This window comes from Bubalus bubalis, chromosome 6 (assembly GCF_019923935.1).
Source record: "Bubalus bubalis isolate 160015118507 breed Murrah chromosome 6, NDDB_SH_1, whole genome shotgun sequence".
Lineage (NCBI taxonomy): Eukaryota > Metazoa > Chordata > Mammalia > Artiodactyla > Bovidae > Bubalus > Bubalus bubalis.
Window position 1 is genome coordinate 5,190,586 of NC_059162.1, and position 9,160 is coordinate 5,199,745.

Here is a 9,160-nt window from a genome sequence, read left to right on the forward strand (position 1 = left end):
TAGAAAAAGCAAATAAAAGAATAAATGTAGAAAAATAATATTAGATTTAAAATTTTAAAAAATTAAAATTAAAAAACAAAACAGAACAAAGGAGAAGAAGGAGGAAAACTCCACAACTCCGTAGAACTGCAAAAGCCAAAATAGAGGCAGAGGTTTATAACAGCAATAAAAAGTGTGATTGGAAAAAAAAAAAAAAACTCAAAAGCTTAATTAGATTTCATAGTGCTAATAACACTGACAACTACAACAAGGAAGGGAAAGAAAAGAAAAAAGTCCAAAAGAAACGACAGAACAAGTCAAAACATAAGAATAGTAACTGATTTTCTTGAATCACTGCTGTTGGAGTCCTTTTCCTCACTGATAGTCTCAGTCTACCTTGCCTCCCTAGGATGCCCTCCAATGCTGTGCTTGTCTCTGGACCTGCTGTGGGGCCAGCATAGAGTCTGCCTAGTTGATCATGTGGATTTAATCTGCAGCTTGTACAGCTGGTGGGAAGGTTTTGGACCATCTTAAGAAATGGTAAGCCACTCCAGCACTTTTGCCTGGAAAATCCCATGGATGGAGGAGTGTGGTAGGCTACAGTCCATGGGGTCACAAAGAGTTGGACACAACTGAGCAACTTCACTTTCACTTTCCTTAGCTACACTGACCTGGGTTTCAATTGTGGTTTTATTTCCATCTCTGCATGTGGGTCATCCACTGGGGTTTGCTCCTGAGGCTGCCTTTGAGGACTTGGGTCTGCCCCAGTGAGAGTCAGGTGTGGAGGTGGTGCAGCTGCTTGGGTCATGGGGGTTCTGGCAGCACCAGGTACTCAGGGGAGTTGGCGGCTTGAGCAGCCAGAAATATAGTGCCCTAGAAGAGTATGGTGAGCAGTATTGGTCAATACACTCCAGTATTCTTGCCTGGAGAACCTCACTGACAGCTAAGCCTGACAGGCCACAGACCACAGGGTTGCAAAGAGTTGGACATGATCTAAGTGACCCTGCATGCATAGACACAAGCCTTTTGTGACCTGTGGCAACTCTGCCCCAATGAGGGTTGAGAATGAAAGTGTTGCAGCTGCTTGGGTCACAGGGGCCCTAATGGCACCAAGTATTCAGGGACATGGACTGCCTCAGCCACAGGAGTTATGTCCCTATCCGAGTCTTTTATTGAGCCTCTGGTAGCTGGTGATCAGAAGTCTGTTTTGGCTAGTCTTTCTCTCTAGCTCTACCCATTCAGGCACTTTGAGGGCTCCCTTGCTTGGGTCCTTCTCTGTTGTTTGGTGCATCAGGTACATATAGGGGACCCCCTGGCTGGGGTCCTACTCTGTAAATCTGTGTGTCAGGCACTTAAAGGGGCACCTTGGGTAGACTCCTACTCTGTAGTTTGGCATGTCAGATGCTTGATGGGTCAGCCTCTCTGTGGGTCAGCTGCTGATGCTGGCTGTGTGGGGAGAGAGAGGCTATGGTGATGGCATGGCTCAGCAGTATCGCCTTGCTTCCATGGCTGTCTGGCTTTCCTCCACCAGCATTTCCCATCCCAACATCCTCCCTCACGTCTCCTTCGTCTGTCTTTCTGCAGTCAACAGCAGCCCTTGTCCTGGGATTGCTCCACAATCACTACACTCCAGCTTCCAGCTGCTGTGCCTTCTAGGGGAATTGTGTCCCTGTCCAGGGTACTGTGGCTACAGCAACGACTGTTTGATTCTCATTCCATTTAGGCTGCCACAGATCAACTGCTTCACTCTCAGCCTTAAATATTTCTCTTCTGGCCCAGACAATTGTCCTGATATGGGGATCAGATTCCTGCTTAAGTTCCCCCACCTTCCAAGTGCAGGTCCAGTCCTACTGACATTCCTGTTTTCCCCCCTAGTTCCTTCACCCTACCGAGTTTTGCATAGTCCAATATATTCTTTTCTGATGGTCAGGTACTCCTGTCTGCTCTCAACTGGTGTTCTGCAAGCATTTCTGTGTTCCCAATGTATCCATGGAGAGAGATGTACTCCACGTCCACCTACTCCTCCACCATCTTGTTCTCCCCCCGTGATTCTGATTTTTAAAAACCACTTTTGAGATGAGATATACTCAGCACATTCTAGACAGAGTAAAAGGAGATGAAAATTGAGAGAGAGGGTGGGTAGGGGAAAGGTAGAGGAGGGGAGACAGTAAACCAAATAATAACTACTGTGCAACATACAAGACAGTGGTTTGGTTACTTTCCCAATGTGTTCACCATTTTCCAAATTCTACTGTAATATCAGGAAGACTCAAGTGCAAATGGATTTTCTTTGGATACCACTCCATTGTACTATCTACTTTTTTTAGATTTTTTAAAAAATTATTTTTAAATGAATTTTAACTTCAATAAATTGAAATTTATTTTTAACATTTCTTTACAATATTGTGCTGATTTCTTCCATACATCAACATGAATCAGCCATAGATATACATATGTCCCCACTTTCTTGAACCTCCCTTCTGGGATCAATGGAGAGTAACATGAAAACAAATATACTACCTACGTGAACTAGATAGCCAGTGGGGATTTGCCAAGTGATTCAGGGAACTGGTGTACTGTCTTCTTATTTAAGCAAAAAAAAAAAAAAAATGTTGGGTGTAATTGACAGTTTTGTCCACTTATTTCAGTGAGCTCTTTTCAAGATATAAAACTATAACAATCCTCAAGGGTGTTCTTTTCTTGGGACTCTGTATAAAAGGATAATAAAAAATACAAGTAGAAGAGAATTGAAGCTCTTTTAATGTACCACATACAGTTTATTATACAGATAATATCATAAAAATGAGTATTTAACTAACCATAGTTAATATACTTATATGTCTATAATGCAGCACCAGTGTTATTTCATAAACTTCTTTACTCTTCTTAGTTAATTCCTCTTATTTTTTTTTTTCATTTTGCAGACTGGTTCTGTGCTATATGTCAAACTGCTTGGGTATCCTGGTCTATGTATTATGCTGGTGCTCACTTAGACTAGTTATTTCCTTATAATGGGATATTCCCTGAGAAACTAATCAATGTATCTGCCATTGACCAAGATTCAGTATGTGAGGTCTAAAGTTTCCATAGCTGAAAATCTATAAATCCACTTGTTTTTCATTTTCAACACTACTCATCAATGGAACATTAAGCTTCTATTTTCCTCTAGGATATACCTGCTGAATATGCCTAATATGGATGCCTGGGGAGGGGGTGCTTATATCTCTATCTGCTATGGCAAGTAGCAGATAGTCTACTAGGCTTGCATGTTGCCCCTATATTTGGCAGTAAGAGAAAGACTTTAAAAATTAATGCTGCTGCAGACAGTTTTCTCCCATTGGTCAAGCTATTGTTCATCTATGGGTGCTTCTTGTTTATACTGTTACAGATCTCATGATAGTTCAAAACTTGTGCATTTTATGCCAGTGAATGAGTTGTTCCAACTCTAGAGTCCTTTTATATGGCTCAGTTTTGTGAAGACCAGTTAAAGGGTGTTTCAGACAGTAAAGCATCTGCCTGCAATGCAGGAGACTCAGGTTCTATCCCTGGGTTGGAAAGATCCCCTGGAGAAGGAAATTGCAATCCACCCCAGTATTCTTGCCTGGAGAATCCCATGGACTGTAGAGCCTGGCTGGCCAGTCCATGGGGTCACAAAGAGTTGGACACGACTGAATGACTAACACTTTCACTTTTGTGAAGACCAGTTAAATACTCTGTAGTTTATTTGTTCTTCTGCATATGGCTTGGATTTAAAGCATAAAGAAATTCATACCAATGAAAATATCTGGAGATCAATTTTTCTAATCCATCTCTTATTTAAGGGGAACAAAACATTTTATGTATTTTTCTTCCTACACTGAGAACCTATATGAGGATGGTGAACACTGGCTCCTTGAGAAGAGCAGGGGGAGGGGGTAATTCTATAAGCCATTTCACAGTCCAATGCTTCATCTAGGAGGTGTGATCTGAGAGCCATGAAGCTCAAAGTCATCAAAGGAAACCTTAATAAAAACAACTTGATAAATATTCAGACATTGCATGAACACTCATCCAGACAGGAGAACAGCTCAGACACAGCTGGAAACTTGAGCAGCACCAGAAGTTTAGACCAACTAGTTTTACTCACTACTTCTGCTAAAACTGAGGAGTCACGAATTAGAAAGACTTCTAGAGATATCATTTAGCAGCCACCCACGGAACTGGTTTTTGTGACTCTCTGCATTTATATGAAGAGATGCTGTTTTCATGATGCTTTAGAGAATTGTGATGGGAGGGAGAGCTTTATATATCTAAACAAGCAGAAGGATTTTGTGTTAATGAGGATTAATTAAACATCAGAATGAAGGCATGCTTCTGTTTATCTCTTAAAATTTGAATAGAAATCCATCTATTTAAATGGTTTAATATACAGGATTATGACCTTCAGTCTATTTTTTTTTTTCAAGTTTTCTGGCTTTAAATGTGCTATTTTATACTCAGTTTATACACCCATAGCATTTTATCTAGGTATATTTTATTTTCACATATTTATCACAGTTTTGGCTTAAAGATATGTTTGCTACTATAACTATACCTATATCAGCTATGTATTTATCAAAAAATAAAGTTAAATATCTGAAAAATATCCTTAGTTCTTTTCTTCAAGGATTTGACAGGCAACAAGAAGTTCTGAACTGTGTCCTAGATTAGAGATGGAAATAGGAGAAGTGAAGAAAATATTAATTAATTTTGAGGGGTGTTCAATCTACTTAGACAAACATATGGAAAAACACATATGAATATCTTCAACAGTAATAGATGTCTATGTTCCTATTCAACAGCTCTAAGGATACACACATACACAAGTTATAGAGCATTTATAAAGTAAATGTAGGAGTATAACAATGTGCATAAAAAGAATCTAGGGACTTTCCTGGTGCTCCAGTTGTTAAGAATCCATCTTTCAGTGCAGAGTACTTGGGTTAGATCCATGATCAGTGAACTAAGATCCCATATGCCTAGGGGCAACTAAGCCCGTCTGCCACAGTGGAAGATCCTTCATGCCACAACTAAGGCCAGACACAGCCAGATAAGCAAATAAATATTTCAAAAAATCTAAAAATCTCCACTGAATAAGCAAAAATGAATCAACACAAAGAGAAACATAAAATAAATTCCAGAAATAAAAACTCAAAAAGGAAATGATCCAATGTTGTAATTGGGAAGAGTTATTTAGGGGTTAGTAAGCAAGTCATTCTGGCCACAAAAAGCTGGGCAAATCGTTGAATGAATAATCATTCTCTTCTATTTTCTACAGTAAGCAGAATAGATGTGGGGAGCACATCGCTGCCATTCCAGAGACCCAAATCTGCTCCAGGTGGTGCACAATAGTTCAGGTTGTGCCACAGACCACTGGAAATGCCTCTGGATGCTCTCCAGGGGAATCAAATCTGAAAGGTGATCTAGCACCTTTTATTCAGAGCAGTAAAGTGAATTGTTTAAAATGACAATCAAGGGTGTAGGACTTCCTGCTCAGTGTGGGAACAATGAGAATCTTTTTCATCTTAGAGTCTTGTCGTAAAAAACACTGAACAGTTTTAGTCAGTATCAGGAAGCAAACTGAGAATTGAGAGGATGAAAAATTGTGGAAGGGAAAGACTTAAATGTGATGATGGAGGAAATACCCTTTTGCTTTTCAAATCTTATTCTTCATATTGCAAAAAATGTTTGGAAGAAATAGAGATAAATTAGTATGGGGAAGAAAATGAAAATGAGAAACATGGCATCAGCTTTGAGTATAAAAATGTCCAATGAAATAGAAATGGGTTTAGTTTTGATGAGTGGGTATAACTAGAACCAATTGGTAGAATATACAGAGAGCCATATTTTGGTGTAATGTCAGGAAGATTTTCAGTTAGTACCACAATAGATTGTTAAATGAATTGGAGGAAGTCCTTCAATGGGATGTGTCAGAACAGAATCTCTTTGTCTGTAAAAGGGCTGATGAAAGGACTAATAAATTGCTTGGAAGTTTGTTTCAGAATCTGATCTTTACAGGTCTTTCAACTTGAAGACTCTCAACAAAAGAAGAGCAATGTTTTGAGACTGCATTAACAATAATATGGAATTACAGAGGAGCTAGAATTTCATAATTCTTTCTGCTGTGTTAAGTCACTTCAGTCATGTCTGTCTCTTTGCAACCATGTAAACTGCAGTCCTTGGGCTTCTCTGTCCATGGGATTTTGCAGGCAAGAATACTGGACTGGGTTGCCATGTCCTCTTCCAGGGGACCTTCTCAATTCAGGGTTCGAATCTATGTCTGCTGCATTGGCAGGTAGGTTCTTTACCCCAAGTGCCACCTTACCCCTGCCCAAAACCTGTGTTTGAGGGGATGTGGGGAAGTGGAATGATGAAGGGGCCATCAGGAAATATGACAGTAAACAGTGATGGCAAGACACTGGGAATTCAAATTCAATAATTGAATAAACAGATTAGTTGAGATTATATATCAACCTTCTGTGTATCCAGATTCTATACATTTTTCAAGGGCTGGTTCAAAGATCATCCCCTTAAGCAGTACCTAACATGCCACAGCTCTTTGATGCAGGCACTATCTCAGGCAATGCAATTTTAGCTGACTGCATAAATAGTTGTAATGTGATATTCCACTGAAACACTGAGGATCATTTAAGAGCGATTTAAAATACTAAGTTTTTTTTTTTTTTTTAATTACTGTTTTAAAAGATTTGCGGTTAATTTGCTTGATCATCGAATAGCATTTTCTCATTTGTACTTTTCTTTCTCTCAGTGGTCTCAGCTTTTAGATGCTTGATGATGGTGATTTCACTAAATCTTCTTCCTCTAAATACTTGTCCTTGTTGTTTGGGTATAATTAAGTTTCCAGGTTGCTTAGGAAACTAAACCTAGGCAGCAGCTGCCAGGGCTTAACAATGAGGTCCCATTCCAATTCAGCTCCTTTGTCAGAGGTTAAGTGGACAACCATTATTATTTCAGAAGAAACATTTTTCAAATAGTTCATTTAATTTAAGTTAAAAATAAATTGCTAAGTAAATAATTCAATAAATGCTTTTTCAAAGACATGCTGAAGGAAGATAGGGCTACATTACTGTTGCAACCATATATTCTAGGATGTAACAAGCCATTGTATCAGTTGCAGGCAGCATTGGGGATATGGCTGGGAGTGAGATGGGAGCTATGTTTGCAGTTGTGCCAGCATCTCTGGACAGGCAAATGAAAACCACCTGCCAGAGCAATGATACCCAGGAGCCTTCCTCAGGCCAGGCAAGCAGAGTCAATTGTTCTTAGGAAATGAAGGAAAAAAAAAAGAGTTCAGCCTCACAGAAATTAAAATCGTTCAAGAGATGAACAACATAAGGATAATGGCTTCAGCTGTGGCTTTTTCAGAGTTATCAAGCTCTCGTGGACACATTTCCTGCATGTTTTATCATTATAATTTAGACTCATTTATTAAAGAGCTAGTTGTTTGTGTCACTTTCTAGCCACAATATTAAATAAAAATATATAGTTTTTTCCCTCAAATCTCTTAGCATTATTAATGGTTATTTGAGCCATTTGTGTCTGCATATATTAATTTATTCAGTAAACAAGTGTATACTGAATGCCAGGTATATAATAACTGTGTCAGGTATAGAGTGACATAAAGAGGAATAAAACACAACCCCTCAAAGACTGCTATTCAGGAAAGTAATAAGACTACATCAGGACACTGATAAACACCATTAGGTTAAGTACAGGTGCTATGGAAGCAAATATGACAGGCAACAAAGCCAAGATAGAATGATGGTTAGAGATGTCTTTTCCAGATGAATGTAAGAGAAAGCCTGGAGATGGCATTTAATTATTTATAGGAAGTATGTATAGAACTGATACTTTTATGTGGAGGGAAGTAGTCAGGTTGATGTTAATAATATTTTGTACACCATAATTTTATAAGGATGATAATAAAAGTTATACAAGAGTTTTAAACAGAGAATTAATTTGCTTCTGTTTGATAAATGTTTCATTTTTCTTTGTGGTGCCTGGATAAGAAGTGGCAGGGCTAGAAGTACAGACTTGTGTGAAGCTATTCAGTTCAGTCACTCAGTCGTGTCTGACTCTTTGCAACCCCATGGACTGCAGCAAACCAGGCTTCCCTATCACCAACTCTAAGAGCTTGCTCAAACTCATGTTCATTGAGTCAGTGATGATATCCAACCATCTCAACCTCTGTTGTCCCCTTCTCCTGCCTTCAACCTTTCCCAGCATCAGAGACTTTTCCAGTGAGTCAGTTCTTCTCATCAGGTGGCCAAAGTATTGGAGTTTCAGCTTCAGCGTAAGTCCTTCCGATGAATATTCAGGGCTGATTTCCTTTAGGATGGGCTGGTTGGATCTCCATGCTGTCCAAGGGACTCTCAAGAGTCTTCTCCAACACCATAGTTCAAAATCATCAATTTTCGGTGCTCAGGTTTCTTTATGGTCAAACTCTCACATCCATACATGACTACTGGAAAAACATAGCTTTGACTAGACGGACCTTTGTTGGCAAAGTAATGTCTCAGCTTTATAATATGCTGTCTAAGTTCATCATAACTCTTCTTACAAGAAGCAACTCTCTTTTGATTTCATGGCAGCAGTCACCATCTGCAGTGATTTTGGAGCCAAAGAAAATAAAGTATGTCACTTTTTCCATTGCTTCCCCATCTATTTGCAGTGAAGTGATGGGACCGAATGCCATGATCTTAGTTTTTTGAATGTTGAGTTTTAAACCAGCTTTTTCACTCTCCTCTTTCACTTTCATCAAGAGCATCTTTAGTTCTTATTTGCTTTCTGCCATAAGGGTGGTGTCATCTGCATGTCTGAGGTTATTGATATTTCTCCCGGCAATCTTGATTCCAGCTTGTGCTTCATCCAGCCTGGCATTTCGCATCATGTACTCTGAATATAAGTTAAATAAGCAGGGTAACAAAATACAGCCTTGATGTACTCCTTTCACTATTTGGAACCAGTCTATTGTTCCATGTCCAGTTCTAACTGTTGCTTCTTGACCTGCATACAAATTTCTCAGGAGGCAGGTAAGGTGCTCTGGTATTCCCATGTCTAAAATTTTTCCACAGTTTGCTATCATCTTCACAGTCAAAGGCTTTGGTGTAATCAATAAAGCAAAAGTAGATATTTTTCTGGA

The 9,160-nt window shown here is 39.2% G+C and overlaps 1 long non-coding RNA gene across 1 annotated transcript; it reads left to right on the forward strand.

Annotated features, from left to right (window-relative positions):
* Positions 1-461: 461 nt before the first annotated feature.
* LOC123334217 lies at positions 462-2,372 on the forward strand. Its single transcript, XR_006552048.2, has 2 exons — positions 462-519; positions 1,910-2,372. It is a non-coding gene; the product is annotated as an uncharacterized LOC123334217 (long non-coding RNA).
* Positions 2,373-9,160: the final 6,788 nt, after the last annotated feature.